The sequence below is a fragment of the Capra hircus genome, chromosome 15, assembly GCF_001704415.2.
Source record: "Capra hircus breed San Clemente chromosome 15, ASM170441v1, whole genome shotgun sequence".
Lineage (NCBI taxonomy): Eukaryota > Metazoa > Chordata > Mammalia > Artiodactyla > Bovidae > Capra > Capra hircus.
The window spans coordinates 70,485,496-70,505,114 of NC_030822.1; the positions used below are offsets into that span (position 1 = coordinate 70,485,496).

Sequence of the window (19,619 nt, forward strand, 5' to 3'; positions counted from 1 at the left end):
ATATCTTTGTGGTGATATAACATAACTAGGTTTATGTTGGTGATCATTTAGACAATGCATAGAAAATAACACCATGCTGTATGTGTGGGAATCCAGCGAGGGTAAAGTAAAAGTGTTCAATAGTTCACTATCACAAAGGTCTAGTGGGGAGATGGAGAAACTATTTCCAATTAAGTGACTGAAGTAATTTGTGCTTTTTCTTCTTAAAATTCTTTATCTGTTCTCTGGCATTTAAGAGGTGGATCTTCATGACTGTCCTGATTTACAGTCTGGTTCTTGTAAAGTGTAGCAGCAGGAATCCGAGAAGTGATGTATAACGTTTCCTTATTAGGGGCCACATTTTTTACTAAGCGAACTGAACTGCATGCTTCCTAGGAGATGCCTAACACAGTTTCAGTTCGTTGCTGAACATCCTTAGCTGGATTAGCTAAAGCTGTAACAGTGCACAGTGGGAAGGATCTCGCTGTCACATGGCTGCCATCTAAGAATGCTTTGAAAGTGATGAGAAACTCAATAGCCTTTGCTGTCAAATTCATGACAATGTGCACAGAGTGTTTTCTTCCTTTTGACAGTGGCTTCAGCTGCTGTATTAACTCTTCTCTGACTGGTCCTTGCAGGAAATCTTTCCCATCCGACTTTTACCTTTTGGTCCACTTTATCTGATTTACAGTTGCACAGTAGCCATTTATAAGATTCAGGATTGACATCACTAGCAAACGCAGCACAGTGTTTCTTTGCTGCTGGAATGGCCAAGGGCCCAGTCCCATCATCAATAGGACATCTCCAGGTTTGAGAAGTTCTGTGATATGATTGTGTTCTGTTGAGAGATAAGGATTCCAGTAGACTTTTGAAAAATCAAATTCATAGGTGTTATTGTTTTCTCAAACCTTGGTCACCATATTCTCCTCTCCAGATAGTATTTCCATTTGGAAATTTCAGTAATATCAATATTATTGATTTTGTTTACTGACAATGTGATTCTTGGATTTTTGCCAATCATAACTTGGCTAATTAAACGCTTGTAAGGTAGTTGAAAGATGCTTACTCCTTGGAAGAAAAGTTATGACCAACCTAGATAGCATATTCAAAAGCAGCGGCATTACTTTGCCGACTAAGGTCAGTCTAGTCAAGGCTATGGTTTTTCCTGTGGTCATGTATGGATGTGAGAGTTGGACTGTGAAAAAGGCTGAGCGCCAAAGAATTGATGCGTTTGAACTGTGGTGTTGGATAAAACTCTTGAGAGTCCCTTGGACTGCAAGGAGGTCCAACCAATCCATTCTGAAGGAGATCAACCCTGGGATTTCTTTGGAAGGAATTATGCTAAAGCTCCAATACTCCAGTACTTTGGCCACCTCATGCAAAGAGTTGACTCATTGGAAAAGACTCTGATTCTGGGAGGTGTTGGGGACAGGAGAAGAAGGGGACGACAAAGGATGAGATGGCTGGATGGCATCACTGACTCGATGGACATGAGTCTGAGTAAACTCTGGGAGTTGGTGATGGACAGGGAGGCCTGGCATAATGCGATTCATGGAGTCGCAAAGAGTCGGACATGACTGAGCGACTGAACTGAACTGAACTGAACTGAAGGTAGTTGATGAACTCAAAATTTCAGGTGGGCAGTGTGCCCAACTCTGCTAAATCCCGAGGTCACATCTTGACCTTCAGGAAGCACAGCTCTCAAGATTTCTTCTGACTTAAAGTTTTCATAAGCTAGCTCCTAATTATATTTCAATATCTGTGGATTGACATTAAGCTGCTTTAAAATACTGAGTTCTTCTTCCTCAAAGGCATCAGTGGTAAACAATTTATAGGGATCCAACAGAAACAATCTACCTTCTTCATCTTCTGGATGTTCAATCACATGTTTTAGGCCTGGGTGCTGCAGTGTTGCCCTTTCAAGGCATCACAACAGTTTATTGAGTATTCATTTCCTCTCTTTAAGCTCTGGGATGATGCCTGTCTTTTTAAAAGCTGTTCTATCAAGTTCTGTAATTCCTTGAACATCAGAGGTTGGGGAAACAATTCAGAGTCTCTGCGAAGTGTTTCTATTTCAGGCATGGTTGAGAACCTTTCTCTTTGATCCGACAAGAAAATACTAGGTGCTCTGCTAAGCTTCTGTATCAGTGATGCCCAAGGGAGTAGAATCAGTGATGCTGACCCTGTCATTCCTCAGCTTTCCACTTTGAGAAGTCTTCTTAAACCCAAATTGCTTCAGTAAGCTCAACATTCTCTGGTGCAGCTCGGATCTTCATGTTGTATAATAAGAACTGACACAGCATGGTAGGTCAATTATACTCCAAAACAAACAACAAGGCATACAAACAAATTCATGGAAAAAGAGGTCAGATTTTTCATTACCAGAGGCAGAGGGTGAGGGAAGGGGAATTGGATGAAGAAGGTGAAAAAGTGCTACAAAAGCAGACTTGATTAAACTTATTGAGAAAGGATTGAAGAAAGTTGAGATAGGCCTAGGTAGGCATCTTGTGCCTAACAATTAGCCAAGGTGTGAATACAAAAGAAGAATTCTTGAGTAAAATTAAAAGTGCTACCCCAGTGTACTCATGTGAATGATAAGACAAGGAAATGGATTATTGAAATGGAGACATTTTAGTGGTTTGGATGTAGGATCAAACCCATCACAACATTTCGTTAAGCCAAAAGTGAATCCAGAGCAAGGGACTAACTTTCTTCGATTCTATGAAGGCTGAGAGATGTGAGGAATGTACAGGAGAAAAGTTTGAAGCTAGCAGATGTTTATTCATGAGGTTTAAGGAAAAAAGATATTTCCATAATATCTTGTGCGATGTGAAGCAGCAAGTGCTGATGTAGAACTGCAGCAAGTTATCCAGAAGATCTAGACAAAATAATAAATGAAGGTGCTATACTAAATAGCAGATTTTTAGTGAAGACAAAGCAGATTTATATTGGAAGAGGATGCCACCTAAGACGTTCATAGCTAGTAAAGAGAAGTCAATGCCTGGCTTAAACATTTCACAGAACAGAGTGACACTCTTTTTAGGGTCTAATGTAATTGGTGACTTAAAGTTGAAGCTGATGCTCTTTTACCATCTAGAAAATCTTGGGACCCTTAAGAATTATGCTAGATTTATTCTCCTATGCTCCCCAAGTGGAAAAACAAAGCCTGGATTACAACACATCTGTTCACTACATGGCTTACTGAATAGTTTAAGCCTACTGTGAAGAACTACTATAATAAAAAAAAAAAATCCTTTCAAAGTAATACTGCTTATTGACAGTGCACCTGGTAAACTAAGAATTCTGGTGGAGATGTGCAATAAGATTCAAGATCCTTTCATGCCCACTGACATAAATTTATTTGTAACTCAGATCAAGAAATAAGATCACATTTCAAAGTTTTAACTTCAAGGGTTACATTTCATAAGGTTATAGCTGCCACAGATATAGTTATTTATCTAATATATCTGGACAAATTAAATTAAATGGTAAGGATTCACCATCTTAGATCCCCTTAAGAACATTTGTGATTCAGAGGAAGCGGTCAAATATAAATATTAAAATGAGCTTTGTAAAAGTTGATTCCAATCTTGATGATTTGGAGGGGTTCAAAACTTCAGTGGAGAAAGTAACTGTACATTCAGTGGAAATAGCAAGAGAAGTGGGATAAGAAATAAATCCAAAAGGTGTGTGAGTTGCACAATTTCATAAGAAATTAAAGGGAGGAGAATTTGCTTCATATGTATGAGGAAATAAAGTGATTTCTTGAGATGCAAACTACTGCTGGTGAAGATTCTGTGAAGATCGTTGAAATAACAACAGGATTGAGAATACTACGTGCATTTAATTGTTAAGAAGTGACAGATCCTCTATGATCCACCTCCCAGAGTTCTGGAAATAAAAGCAAAAATAAACAAATGGGATCTAATTAAAATTAAAAGCTTCTGCACAACAAAGGAAAATATAAGCAAGGTGAAAAGACAGCCTTCTGAATGGGAGAAAATAATAGCAAATGAAGCAACTGACAAACAACTAATCTCAAAAATATACAAACAAACTTCTGCAGCTCAATTCCAGAAAAATAAAAGACCCAATCAAAAAATGGGCCAAAGAACTAAATAGACATTACTCCAAAGAAGACATACGGATGGCTAACAAACACATGAAAAGATGCTCAACATCACTCATTATTAGAGAAATGCAAATCAAAACCACAATGAGGTACCACTTCACACCAGTCAGAATGGCTGTGATCCAAAAATCTGCAAGCAATAAATGCTGGAGAGGGTGTGGAGAAAAGGGAACCCTCCTACACTGTTGGTGGGAATGCAAACTAGTACAGCCACTATGGAGAACAGTGTGGAGATTCCTTAAAAAATTGCAAATAGAACTACCTTATGACCCGGCAATCCCACTTCTGGGCATACACACCGAGGAAACCAGAATTGAAAGAGACACATGTACCCCAATGTTCATCGCAGCACTGTTTATAATAGCTAGGACATAGAAACAACCTAGATGTCCATCAGCAGATGAATGGATAACAAAGCTGTGGTACATATACACAATGGAGTATTACTCAGCCGTAAAAAAGAATTCATTTGAATCAGTTCTGATGAGATGGACGAAACTGGAGCCGATTATACAGAGTGAAGTAAGCCAGAAAGAAAAACACCAATACAGTATACTAACACATATATATGGAATTTAGGAAGATGGCAATGATGACCCTGTATGCAAGACAGGGAAAGAGACACAGATGTGTATAACGGACTTTTGGACTCAGAGGGAGAGGGAGAGGGTGGGATGATTTGGGAGAATGACATTCTAACATGTATACTATCATGTAAGAATTGAATCGCCAGTCTATGTCTGATGCAGGATACAGCATGCTTGGAGCTGGTGCACGGGGATGACCCAGAGGGATGTTGTGAGGAGGGAGGTGGGAGGGGGGTTCATGTTTGGGAACGCATGTAAGAATAAAAGATTTAAAAAAAAAAAAATTAGAAAAAAAAAAAAAAGAAGTGACAGAGTTTGAAGAGATTACTCCGATTCTAAAAGAAATTCCACTATGGGTAAAATGCTATCAAACAGCATTGCATATTACAGAAAAATCCTCCGTGAAAGGACTAATCAGTCACTGTGACAACTTTCAGTCTAATTTTAAGAAATTGCCAGAATCACCCCAACTTCAGCAACACCACTCTGATCAGATAGCAGTCATCAACCTCAAGACAAGACCTTCCTCCAACAAAATATTTTGACTCCTTGAAGACTCAGATGTTAGTCAGCATTTTTAACAATAAGATTTTTAATTATGTACCTTCTTTTTAACATATATTGTTATCTCATATTTAATGGATTGGTGTATAAACAACTTTTTTATACACTGGGAAACCAAAAAATGTGTGTGACTTGCTTTATTGCAACTTTCATTTGTTGCAGTAGTCTGGAACTGAATCTGCAATGTCTCCAAGTTGTGCCTGTACCAAATTAATACCAAATACCTGAGAAGAAAAAGTATAGCTAATCAAATAATTTTCAATAATCAAAGTAAATACATACACTGCTTATACAAGTTTGAAAGAGCTACAATGAAATTTGAACATTACTTAATAGTTTCAAAAATGTTAAATGTATGTATTTATCAATTTCATAACTTTTGTATATGTTGTAGTGCTGAGTAGATGAGTAAATACACTGGTAGAGCTGACAGCCAGAATTCTAAACGTGGGAGAAAAGTGTAAGTGTTATGTTAGTTGTGTCCATCTCTTTGACACCCTATGAACTATTGCCCACCAGGCTTCTCTGTCCATGGGATTCTCCAGGCAAGAACACTGGAGTGGGCATCCATTCCCTTCTTCAGAGGATCTTCTCAACCTAGGGATCAAACCTGTGTCTCCTGCCTTGCAGGCAAATTCTTTAATATCTGAGCAACCAAGGAAGCAAATAAGGGAGAAAGAGATACAAAAGTGTAATGGGAAAGTTACAAGGGAAAGCCTTTTGGTATTGGGATGGAATTTGAGATTTCAATATAAATCTATAAATTATGAATTCATAGTAAAAACTAAAATTCCAAATTATATACATTATGTGTTTCTGCTAAACATGTCCAACTCTTTGCCACCACATAGACTGTAGTACGCCAGGCTCCTTTGTCCATGGGGTTCTCCAGGCAAGAGTACTGGAGTGGGCTGCCATGCACTCCTCCAGGAGATCTTCCTGATCCAGGAATTAAGCCCACATCTCTTAGATCTCCTGCACTGGCAGGGAGGTTGTTTACCACTAGCACCACCTGATAAACTCAATGTCAAAATTATCATATGCATGGTATATATTAAATATGTATTATGCTTTATCATCTATAGAGATACAATCCCTAGCTTTGTCTGTTGAAAACACTAAGACATAATGATAACAAAGCAGCATACCTAGTACTGTAGACTGCTTGTCTACCCCCAAATTTTTGTGCTGAAACCTAATCACAGTACAATGGAATCTGGAAGCGAGAACTTTAGAACAGTGATCCCCAACATTTTTGGCACCAGAAACAAACTTTTTGGAAGACAGTTGTCCACCAACTGAGGCCTAGGGGAAGAGGGGAATGGCTTCAGAATGATTTTCATAAGAATTTCACAAGCTAGATTCCTCTCAAGTGCAGCTCATAGAGGAGTTCACAATCTTATGAGAATCTAATATCACCATTGATGTGATAGGAGGCGGAGCTTAGACAAGTGATGTGAAATAGCTGTAAATACAGATGAAGCTTAATTCACCCACTGGCTACTCACCTCCTGCTGTGCAACCAGTTCTTAACAGGTCATGGACAGCTACCATTCTGTGGCTCAGGGTTTGGAGATCCATGCTTTAGGAGGTAACTAGCTCATAAGGGTGGCATCCTCAGGAATAAGATTAATGCCCATTAACACATGTCTCTGGAAGCCACCATGTGAGGTTACAGTGAGAAGCTGGCCATCTGTGAACTGTGAAGCATAACCTTACCAGACACAGATTATGTGGGCACCTTAATCTTGTACTTCCCAGGATCCAGAACTGTGAGAAAAATTTTCTGTTTTTTTTAAACCACCCAGTCTTTCATATTTTTGCTATTGTTGTTATGTGTGAGTGCAAGCTCAGTTGTGTCTAATTCTTTGCTACCCCATGATATATAGTCCACCAGGTTCCAGGCAGGAATACTAGAGTGGGTTACAATTTCCTCCTCCACAGGATCTTCCTTATTTTTAGTATAGTAGCCTTAAAAAAGTAAGATATCTAGAATCCCTCCATCTTAATATTGGTTTCTAAATATACCATTCATTTCAAAATAAGTAGGACTTCCTGAGAAAATGTATGGATTCCATGACTGCCGGAGGAGAGTTAAAAAGGTGAACCATGAACCTCTTCTTGGGTCAGAAATTAAAGAAAGGCTCAGAAATGAATACAGACATGTTAAAAGAACACTTAATCCTTCAGAGGGCCATACAAGTGTCTTCTGAATATCATATTTCTCTGACATGGGTGATTTATTTGATTTCCTTTTCTCCTTGGGCCACACTCCATAACTTTTGCTACTGAGGTCTCTGAGTTAAGGCAAAAAGTCTAGTCTTATTCAAACACTTTCTGAGGTGCTCAGTTAACCCACAAGAAACCTGTGCCTCCCTGTCAAACAAACAAACTAGAGAAAAGACTGATTTAAGCTGATCTAATGTCCTTATTCTTTCTTCTGTCCATCACAGGATGTTCAACCAAGAAAATAAAGCCAATTGTCTGTCATTGCTATCATCAACCAAGTTTATCACTGATTGTTTTATCTTGCCATTTTAGTTTTTCTTTCCTGCAAGAGTGAGCTGATATTGTGGGTACTGAATCCAAGTGGCACATCTTAATAAACCCCAAAGGAGTAGGTAGACTATACTTAATTTTTGACAGCTTTCTCTCTGTGTCTCTCATGTCACACAGAAGCAAGCATACAAGCACACATGCACACATCCCACTAACACACAAACTGCAATACAGTAATGTATATGCACTTTTCCATAGTTTTTACACTCAAAATTACATCATAAACATTTCATATATGTTATCTTTGAAATCATCAACTTAAAAATTACACAATATTCTAGTATTGGTTGGATTTTCTAGATAATAGACTAATCAAGAGTGTGTTGATATATAATTGACATACAGAGCATTGCCAGTATTTACTAAAATAAATGTCATTGTTATGATTATTACTTAGCATAAATATTTGATCACATATTTTATGACATCCTTAGGATCATTTCTAAGATTTATAATTGGAGAGAGAGTCATTAGTTTTTTAAAAGATCTAATTCCATCTATATAGTATTTCCAAATGGACTTCTAAACCATCTGAAAGCAATACAAATTATTGTTAATTAAGGATTCATTAACTATTTAGATGTTTAAGATGTCATTATTAGAAATGAAACATTTGTTAATCGTGACAGATGCTTCCTTTATAATTTTTTTGATTTAGAGTATAGTTCTGGAGAAGAATATGATACAACTATATGGTAATAAGTGATATCAGTTGCCATTTCATCTAGATAGCAAATAATGAAAGAAAAAGCAGATTGAAAAATTACATGTAATTTAATTACCTAATTTCTTGTCATCTCAGTAAAAGCCTATTACAGCAGAACTTTACTTTTTACCTCTCTAGCTCCTTCACAGGATCTGATAGTGTTTTGCTCAGTGTGTGATATGTAACTGCTCAACTGAAATAATATAGAGTTCTTTTATCTAAAGCCTATCAAAAGTTATGGGAATTTCATTTTTATAAGTATGGCCAATATTTGAAAAGCAACTCCAAAATGAATATCTTTCTTGTAAAATAAAATACAATTAAAAAAATATTTCAAATCCTGCTCCATGTCATTTAATTTCAGATAACATTTGTACTTCTATTGCTAATTTTTAAACTTTAAATTATGTACCAAAGAAATATAAAGTATCGTATAATAACACTTATTAAGTATAAAATTTTAAAAAGGATAAGTTATTTTTAGTTAGAAAATTGCTTTTCTGTTTGGGAAATAAAGAAAATACATCATTGGTTAAGTTACTGAATGAAGAGCCAAAATTATTTGCAAGGATCACATTAATTTTAAAGTCATAGAGACAACATATTAAATACAATATATATCAGATTTTTGGCTGATAGAGATTATTTTAAATAACAAAAGCTATATTAATTAAAAAAATAAGAACATAGTAAAGACTGAATTACTGAATTTCTGTATGACTAAAAATCAGACTATGCCTTTGTTAATCAAGCGATACTAGTGATTTAGTGTGGCCACTTCCAAGATTTTCATCAATATCTAAGCATCAACAAAGAGTAACATGACATACACTCATAGTTGAAAGATCAAAATTAATTCATAAACATTGTGATTTATTTATTTATTGGATGACTCAATATTAAAAAGATGCAATTCTTTCCAAACTCATTAGAGTTTATATAATCTAAATTTTAGCCCAATAGGAGTAATTTTAATTTAACAGCATAGCAAAATATTTGCTAAACATTAGCAAAATGTTTCTGAACTGTTTGGGAATATTTACTTTAAAAAAAATATCAGGCAAAGTACTTGAATTAGATTATATAATTTACTATTAAAAATAAGAAACATGTCCCAAAAAGTGTCCAAATAACTTGAAAAGACATTTTATAAGAAGATTTCCAACTGTCCTATGAAAAAGTGCTCAACTTTAATAATAATTAGAAAAATAAAAATTTAAACCCCAAACATACACCTTAAACACTGAGCACAATGACCAACATTAAAAAGTGATATTAACTCCTAGGTTTATTCTTACAAAATGTGTGCATGTTTACAGTAATAATAATAATGAAAAACTTTAAAAGAATGAAGATATTACCTATCAATAACACAACAAATGAATAAATTGTGTGATGTTTATACAAGAAACACTATCTAGCAATAAAAACAAATGAACTACAGCTATGTAAACTACATAGGTCCATCTCACAGCTCTTAAGAAAATAACATAGATATGAAAATTATACTTCTTCTCTTTCCATTTATATTTCTGTATGTGTCCTGGCGTGCTAAGGCACTTCAGTAATGTCCAACTCTGGACATGAAATATTAATATTGCCAGTTATTCTAATTTTAAACTTCAGACAATAATGCTATCTATCTTATATTACTGTGAGTCTTGAGTTAATGGACATGAAGTGATGAACACAGTGAACATGACTTAATATTTCATATTCAGTTTTTACAACTAGGTATTCAGAGATGGTATTCACCTTACTAGAGTGACTTCAAATAACTCATACCTAATACAAGTTAAAAAAATAAAAATATGTTCTTAACAAAATTGTCAATATTGATTTTCTATACCCTAATAGAAGTAAAAAAAAAAAGAAAAGAAAAAAAACACATTTGACCAAATGGAGGCTGGACATTGCTATTCTTTTTAAACTCCTGTATCTATTTATATTTTGCTTTACTCTAGAATTTTTGTCTATAAATCAAGCACTATTTGGTTTATAGCCAAATTTTCCTTTGCAAATTTATTGCTGCTCAAAATAACCAAAAGTCAAGAACCTATCCTTAAAATTTATTTTAGAATCTGTTATTAGTTTACCTCTTCCTCTTTATCTTTCTCAACTGTGCAACCTAGGACAAGATCATTACATGGCTTTAAACCTAAAATTACTCTAAAAATGTCAAAAGGGACACTGGTCATAAGAAAAAAATAGGCATCATTTCATGCTTAAACATTATTACTCTACTTAAATACTTATCAAACAATTAAAAGTAAGAAAAGAGGTAGACTGAATCTGACTAATTGACAGAAATGACCATTGCAGTTTATACATGGCATTTGTGTGCACATAGAGAGAACTCATTGCATTGTCTCCAGAACCTTAGTTTTGGAAACAGTTTCCTGGATGAGTCTTATTTCCACTCAGTCCTCAGTAGTAATATTGGGCAAGCCCATTGCATTTTGAACCTGTCTTTTCACTTGTGAAATAAAGATAAAAGCACATGTGTGACTAACAGGATTGTTGCAAAATAAGATAAAGCATATGAACCCAGTTCTTGGCAGTAAAGCATAACATGTATGTTATTTTTATTCAATATCAGCTCCCTAGTGTTTTATGAACTTAATCAGAATGTAGCTTTGTTTATTCCTTTATGTAGTTTATAAGAAGAAATTTATAAGAAGGTTTTATGATTTAAAAAATAATTTTGAATAATAGCTACTCCCAGAGGCAAGTGATCTGTACAAGTGAATTAGGAGGGGTTCTAAGACTCTGTCTTGCTATAAGAACACTTTTAAAGGAATTCAAAGCCTCAATGTGTCCCCAAAGACTGGTTGCGCAGGTCAATTACTGCTGTAGTGGAGAGTGTATGCCTAGAGGAAATTCACTGTTTATAATAACTAACTGAAGTAAAAAAGAACAACTATGAGAGTCCTCCAAAAGACAGTTGAACAGAAGGAAGTACGGTGTGGTATTTCAAAAAGCTCTCTGTTTAGAGGCAGAAATTGAGATTTAGGGTAGTACTGTCATTCCTCTTAAAAGAGGGAGTCTCTGACCTTTAAGATTTTCGCAAATATATTTTAGAGCCTCCCTCCCAATCCTTTAGATCTTTGGTAACTTCTCTCCTCAAGTCCCTCTCTCTGCTCTAGAAAAAAAGAGGCACTGACTCTCCTTGGCCACATACTCATCTTTCCCTACTTTATTCAAAGAAAAAGGAAGGGGGGCTTCTTACATCTATTTTTTATGAGTTTGTAACTTTCTTGGAGAGTTTTAAGGGACAAGAGAAAGACCACAATTTACCAAGTTCAAGCCTTTGACCTCAATTAAAGTAGTCTCAATCTCCTTTTTTTCTTTGGACTCGGTAAGAATTAGTAACACTCCTTCCTCTGCCAATCTCTTATATCTAAGGCAGGTGAATCCAATACAGGTCAGCTTCTAACTCAAGCAGGCTTATATGGGAATTTTCTAATCAAAGTGTATAAGATCATCTTTCCCTAAGAGAAATTCCTTACATATTGTTAGAAGAATAATATTTTCTCCTGGTCATTGTTTTATTTTCACTAACTGAGACATTTAAGTTTATTAAGTAGACACTGAATGCATAATGTTTTCTAAATGAAAACATCTATCTATCTAGTCAGAATCAACTGGAGACTGAAGTCAATAATATAATCCTGGTCCTCCCTTTATATATTTTTAACATCTAATCTCTTTATACTACCCTAAGTAGGTACTACTTTTTTAATTTCCAGGATATTTAGAGGGACCAATATCTTATTCATCAAATAGGACCAGGGATTCTACATAATTCATTTAATCCTAACAATTATATATTTCTCATTTTATTAATGAAGAACTAGTTTAATGATCTTCAAAAGAGCCTATCATTATTAGATGGAAGAACATGTAGTTCATTCTCAGCTTATCTGACTTTAAGATTAATGTCCATTGCAAACCATAATGTTATTTTTGAGAAACTGAAAACCTCTTAAGGCATTTCCAAATAATATTAAATTTAAAAACTTTAGAGGGAAATCTTGCCATATATAGCTACCTGTATCTACCTGAAAGACATTATGCTAAGTGAAATGTCAGTTACAGTAAAGCAAATATTGCATGATTATATTTTTATAATCTCTCTAAAATAGTCAATTCAAAGAAGCACAGTTTAGAATGGTGGCTATCAGGGCATGTGGACAGTGACATGGGGAGATGTTCAAAGTGTATAAATTTTGTTTATGCAAGATGAATAAGTTCTAGAGATCTGCTGTGCAATATTGTGTCCACAGTTAACAATCCTGTGCATATGTGCATGCTAAGTCTTTTCAGTCCTGTCTGACTCTTCACAATTCCCTGGACTCTAGCCTGCCGGGCTCCTCTGTCCCTGGGATTGTTCAAGCAAGAATATTGGAATAGGTTTCCATGCGATCTTCCAGGAGATCTTCCTGACCAAAGGATTGAACCTGTGTCTTTCGCATCTCCTGCATTGGCAGGCAGGTTCTTTACCACTAGTGTCACTTTGGAAGCCCTGACAACACTGACTGTATGATTAAAAGTTTGTTAAGAGTGTAGAGATCATGGAAATCCCAAAGAATGCTCAAACTGCTGCAAAATTGCACTCATCTCACATACTAGTAAAGTAATGCTCAAAATTATCCAAGCCAGTTGTGATCTCACAACAGACAACACAGAAATACAAAGGATTATAAGAGACTACTATCAGCAGTTGTATGCCAATAAAATGGACAACGTGGAAGAAATGGACAAATTCTTAGAAAAGTACAATTTTCCAAAACTGAACCAGGAAGAAATAGAAAATCTTAACAGACCCATCACAAGCACAGAAATTGAAACGGTAATCAGAAATCTTCCAGCAAACAAAAGCCCAGGTCCAGACGGCTTCACAGCTGAATTCTACCAAAAATTTCGAGAAGAGCTAACACCTATCCTCCTCAAACTCTTCCAGAAAATTGCAGAGGAAGGTAAACTTCCAAACTCATTCTATGAGGCCACCATCACCCTAATACCAAAACCTGACAAAGATGTCACAAAAAAGGAAAACTACAGGCCAATATCACTGATGAACATAGATGCAAAAATCCTCAACAAAATTCTAGCAATCAGAATCCAACAACACATTAAAAAGATCATACACCATGACCAAATGGGCTTTATCCCAGGGATGCAAGGATTCTTCAATATCCGCAAATCAATCAATGTAATTCACCACATTAACAAATTGAAAAATAAAAACCATATGATTATCTCAATAGATGCAGAGAAGGCCTTTGACAAAATTCAACATCCATTTATGATAAAAACTCTCCAGAAAGCAGGAATAGAAGGAACATACCTCAACATAATAAAAGCAATATATGACAAACCCACAGCAAACATTATCCTCAATGGTGAAAAATTGAAAGCATTTCCCCTAAAGTCAGGAACAAGACAAGGGTGTCCTCTTTCACCGCTACTATTCAACATAGTTCTGGAAGTTTTGGCCACAGCAATCAGAGCAGAAAAAGAAATAAAAGGAATCCAAATTGGAAAAGAAGAAGTAAAACTCTCACTGTTTGCAGATGACATGATCCTCTACATGGAAAACCCTAAAGACTCCACCAGAAAATTACTAGAGCTCATCAATGAATATAGTAAAGTTGCAGGATATAAAATCAACACACAGAAATCCCTTGCATTCCTATACACGAATAATGAGAAAGTAGAAAAAGAAATTAAGGAAACAATTCCATTCACCATTGCAACGAAAAGAATAAAATACTTAGGAATATATCTACCTAAAGAAACTAAAAGACCTATATATAGAAAACTATAAAACACTGATGAAAGAAATCAAAGAGGACACTAATAGATGGAGAAATATACTATGTTCATGGATCGGAAGAATCAATATAGTGAAAATGAGTATACTACCCAAAGCAATTTACAAATTTAATGCAATCCCTGTCAAGCTACCAGCCACATTTTTCACAGAACTAGAACAAATAATTTCAAGATTTGTATGGAAACACAAAAAACCTCGAATAGCCAAAGCAATCTTGAGAAAGAAGAATGGAACTGGAGGAATCAACTTGCCTGACTTCAGGCTCTACTACAAAGCCACAGTCATCAAGACAGTATGGTACTGGCACAAAGACAGACATATAGATCAATGGAACAAAATAGAAAGCCCAGAGATAAATCCACACACATATGGACACCTTATCTTTGACAAAGGAGGCAAGAATATACAATGGAGTAAAGACAATCTCTTTAACAAGTGGTGCTGGGAAAACTGGTCAACCACTTGTAAAAGAATGAAACTAGATCACTTTCTAACACCGCACACAAAAATAAACTCAAAATGGATTAAAGATCTAAATGTAAGATCAGAAACTATAAAACTCCTAGAGGAGAACATAGGCAAAACACTCTCAGACATAAATCACAGCAGGATCCTCTATGATCCACCTCCCAGAATTCTGGAAATAAAAGCAAAAATAAACAAATGGGATCTAATTAAAATTAAAAGCTTATGTACAACAAAGGAAAATATAAGCAAGGTGAAAAGACAGCCTTCTGAATGGGAGAAAATAATAGCAAATGAAACAACTGACAAACAACTAATCTCAAAAATATACAAGCAACTTCTGCAGCTCAATTCCAGAAAAATAAACGACCCAATCAAAAAATGGGCCAAAGAACTAAATAGACATTTCTCCAAAGAAGACATACGGATGGCTAACAAACACATGAAAAGATGCTCAACGTCACTCATTATTAGAGAAATGCAAATCAAAACCACAATGAGGTACCACTTCACACCAGTCAGAATGGCTGCGATCCAAAAATCTGCAAGCAATAAATGCTGGAGAGGGTGTGGAGAAAAGGGAACCCTCCTACACTGTTGGTGGGAATGCAAACTAGTACAGCCACTATGGAGAACAGTGTGGAGATTCCTTAAAAAATTGCAAATAGAACTACCTTATGACCCAGCAATCCCACTTCTGGGCATACACACGGAGGAAACCAGAATTGAAAGAGACACATGTACCCCAATGTTCATCGCAGCACTGTTTATAATAGCCAGGACATGGAAACGACCTAGATGTCCATCAGCAGATGAATGGATAAGAAAGCAGTGGTACATATACACAATGGAGTATTACTCAGCCGTTAAAAAGAATTCATTTGAATCAGTTCTGATGAGATGGATGAAACTGGAGCCAATTATACAGAGTGAAGTAAGCCAGAAAGAAAAACACCAATACAGTATACTAACACATATATATGGAATTTAGGAAGATGGCAATGACGACCCTGTATGCAAGACAGGAAAAAAGACACAGATGTGTATAACGGACTTTTGGACTCAGAGGGAGAGGGAGAGGGTGGGATGATTTGGGAGAATGGGAATTCTAACTTGTATACTGTCATGTAAGAATTGAATTGCCAGTCCATGTCTGACGTAGGGTGCAGCTTGCTTGGGGCAGGTGCATGGGGATGACCCAGAGAGATGTTGTGGGGAGGGAGGTGGGAGGGGGGTTCATGTTTGGGAACGCATGTAAGAATTAAAGATGTTAAAATTTAAAAAAAAAATAAAATAAAAAATAAATAAATAAATAAATAAAAAAGAAAAAAAAAAAAAAAACAAAATTATCCAAGCCAGGCTTCAACAGTATGTGAACTTTGAAATTACAGATGTTCAAGCTAATTTTAGAAAAAGCAGAAGAACCAGAGATCAAATTGCCAACATATGTTGGATGAGTGAAAAAGCAAGAGAGTTCAAGAAAAACATCTACTTTTGCATTATTGACTATACCAAAGCCTTTGAGTGTGTGGACCACAAGAAATTCTGGAAAATTCTTAAAAAGATGGGAATACTAGACCAGCTGCCCTGCCTCTTGAAAAATCTGTATGCAGTTCAGGAAAAGAGTTAGAACTGGACATGGAACAACAGACTGGTTCCAAATCAGGAAAGGAGTACGTCAAGGCTGTATATTGTCACCCTGCTTATTTAACTTATATGCACAGTAAATCATGATAAATGCTGGGCTGGATAAAACACAAGCAGGAATCAAGATTTCCAGGAGAAATATCAATAACCTCAGATATGCAGATGACACCACCCTTATGGCATATAGAGGAGGCCTAAAGAACCTTTTAATGACAATGAAAAAGGAGAGTGAAAAAGTTGGCTTAAAGCTCAACATTCAGAAAACCAAAACATGGCATCTGGTCCCATCACTTCATGGGAAATAGATGGGGAAACAGTGACAGACTTTAATTAGTGGGGCCTCAAAATCACTGCAGATTGTAACTGCAGCCATGAAATGAAAAGCTGCTTGCTCCTTGGAAGAAAAGTTGTGACCAACCTCGACAGTATATTGAAAAGCAGAGACGTTACTTTGCCAACAAATGTCCGTCTAGTCAAAGCTATGGTTTTTTCCAGTAATCATGCATGGATATGAGAGTTGGACTATAAAGAAAGCTGAGTGCTGAAGAGTTGATGCCTTTGAACCACCGTGTTGAAAAAGACTCTTGAGAGTCCCTTGGACTGCAAGGAAAGCCAACCAGTCCATCTTAAAGGAAATAAGTCCTGAATATTCATTGGAAGGAATGATGCTGAAGCTGAAACTCCAATACTTTGGCCACCTGATGCGAAGAAATTACTCATTGAAAAAGACTCTGATGCTGGGGAAGATTGACGGTGGGAGAAGGGGATAACAGAGGATGAGATGGTTGGATGGCATCACTGACTCAACGGACATGAGTTTGAATAAACTTCGGGAGTTAGTGATGAACAGGGAAGCCTGCTGTGCTGTAGTTGATGTGGTTGCAAAGAGTTGGACACTACTGAGCAACTGAACTGAAGTGAACTAGAGATCATGTTACGTGGTCTATCAGAATAAAATAAACACTTTTTTTCTTTTCTTTTTTTTAAATATAAATTTATTCATTTTAATTGGAGGTAAATTACTTTACAATATTGTATTGGTTTTGCCATACATCAACATGAATCCACCACAGGTATACACGTGTTCCCCATCCTGAACCCCCCTCCCTCCTCCCTGTACCATCCTTCTGGGTCGTCTCAGTGCACCAGCCCCAGGCATCCAGTATCTCAATAGCTTAATAAATAATTTAATTCTATAAATTACTGTATTCAAACATAGAGTAGACAATATTAGGATTTAATAATTTGTTTCTATTTGCTTAAATATATTAAATTATGCTAAAGGAAATTAAAAGTATTCCAATTTCATCAACTTTATTTTGTAAGTAGCTAAATGTTTTCATACTTATTCTTATACTATGCAAATATTAATCAAAAGAAGAGCATATGAGGGAAGCCTTAATTTGAAGTGATGATTCAGTTTTTCTATAGAATAATCAAGAAAATTCTATTATAACTGTGTAGTTCTTGTCACCAGTATAAAACATTCCACGAACCCGTCACCACTGAAACTCATCCCTATTCAGCTCTATGCATTCCCTGAAGGGACCCAATTTTCCTTCTTTCCCTACATTCAAATCTTTGTTCCCTTTGCATCACCTTCCACTATCAGTAGCTCTCATCCCTACCCCACTTCAAACTCTGTCATCTTATTTTGTTGAAGATATGATAGCCAATGCAGCCCTCAAAGTGGAAGCTGCCATTGTTTTTCTTTCAAATACTCCATGTACTGTAAGGCCTGAAGATGGTACCTGCTCAGTCACTTCAGTTGTTTGACTCTCTGCAACCTTATGGACAGTAGGCTTCCTGGCTCCTCTGTCCATGAGATTTTCCTGGCAAGAATACTGGAATGGGTTGTCACTTCCTCCTCCAGGGGATCTTGCTGACCCAGGGATTAAACTCCAGTCTCCTGCATTGCAGGTGGATTTTTTTTTTTTTAACTGTTGAGCTACCTGGGAAGCCCAAAGTGGTATCAGTTCAGTTCAGATCATTTCAGTTGCTTAGTCATCTTTGACTCTTTGTGAACCCGTGAATCACAGCACGTCAGGCCTCTCTGTCCATCACCAACTCCCAGAGTTCACTCAAACTCATGTGCATCGAGTTGGTGATGCCATCCAACAATCTCATCCTCTGTTGTCTGCTTCTCCTCCTGCCCCCAATCCTTCCCAGCATCAGGGTCGATTCCAATGAGTTAACTCTTTACGTTAAGTGGCTAAAGTATTGGAGTTTCAGCCTCAGCATAAGTCCTTCCAATGAACACACAGGACTGGTCTCCTTTAGAGTTGACTGATTGGATCTCCTTGCAGTCCAAGAGACTCACAAGAGTCTTCTCCAACACCACAATTTAAAAGCATCAATTCTTCAGTGCTCAGCTTTCTTCGCAGTCCAACTCTCACATCCATACATGACCACTGGTAAAACCATAGCCTTGACTAGACAGACCTTTGTTGGCTAAGTAATGTCTCTGCTCTTTAATATGCTATCTAGGTTGGTCATAACTTTCCTCCAAAGCAGTAAGTGTTTTTAAATTTCATAGCTGCAATCACCATCTGCAGTGAATTTGGAGCCCCCAAAAATAAAGTTTGACAGTTTCTACTGGTTCCCCATCTATTTCCCATGAAGTAATGGGACAAGATGCCATGGTCTTAGTGTTCTGAATGTTGAGCTTTAAGCCAACTTTTTCACTCTCCTCTTTCACTTTCATCAAGAGGCTTTTTAGTTCCACTTCAATTTCTGCCATAAGGGAGGTGTCATCTGCATATCTGAGGTTATTGATATTTCTCCCAGCAATCTTGATTCCAGCTTGTGCTTCTTCCAGCCCAGCATTTCTCATGATGTACTTTGCATATATGTCAAATAAGCAGGGTGAAAATATACAGCCTTGGCATACTCCTTTTCCTATTTGGAACCAGTCTATTCCATGATTGCTTCCTGACCTGCATATAGGTTTCTCAAGAGGTAGGTCAGGTGGTCTGGTATTCCCATCTCTTTCAGAATTTTCCACAGTTTATTGTGATCCACACAGTCAAAGGCTTTGGCATAGTCAGTAAAGCAGAAGTAGATGTATTTCTGGAACTCTCTTGCTTTTTTGATGATCCAGCAGATGTTGGTAATTTGATCTCTGGTTCCTCTGCCTTTTCT

At 36.6% G+C, this 19,619-nt stretch overlaps 1 pseudogene; it reads right to left on the reverse strand.

Annotated features, from left to right (window-relative positions):
• On the reverse strand, positions 204-2,230 carry LOC102179025 (annotated as a pseudogene).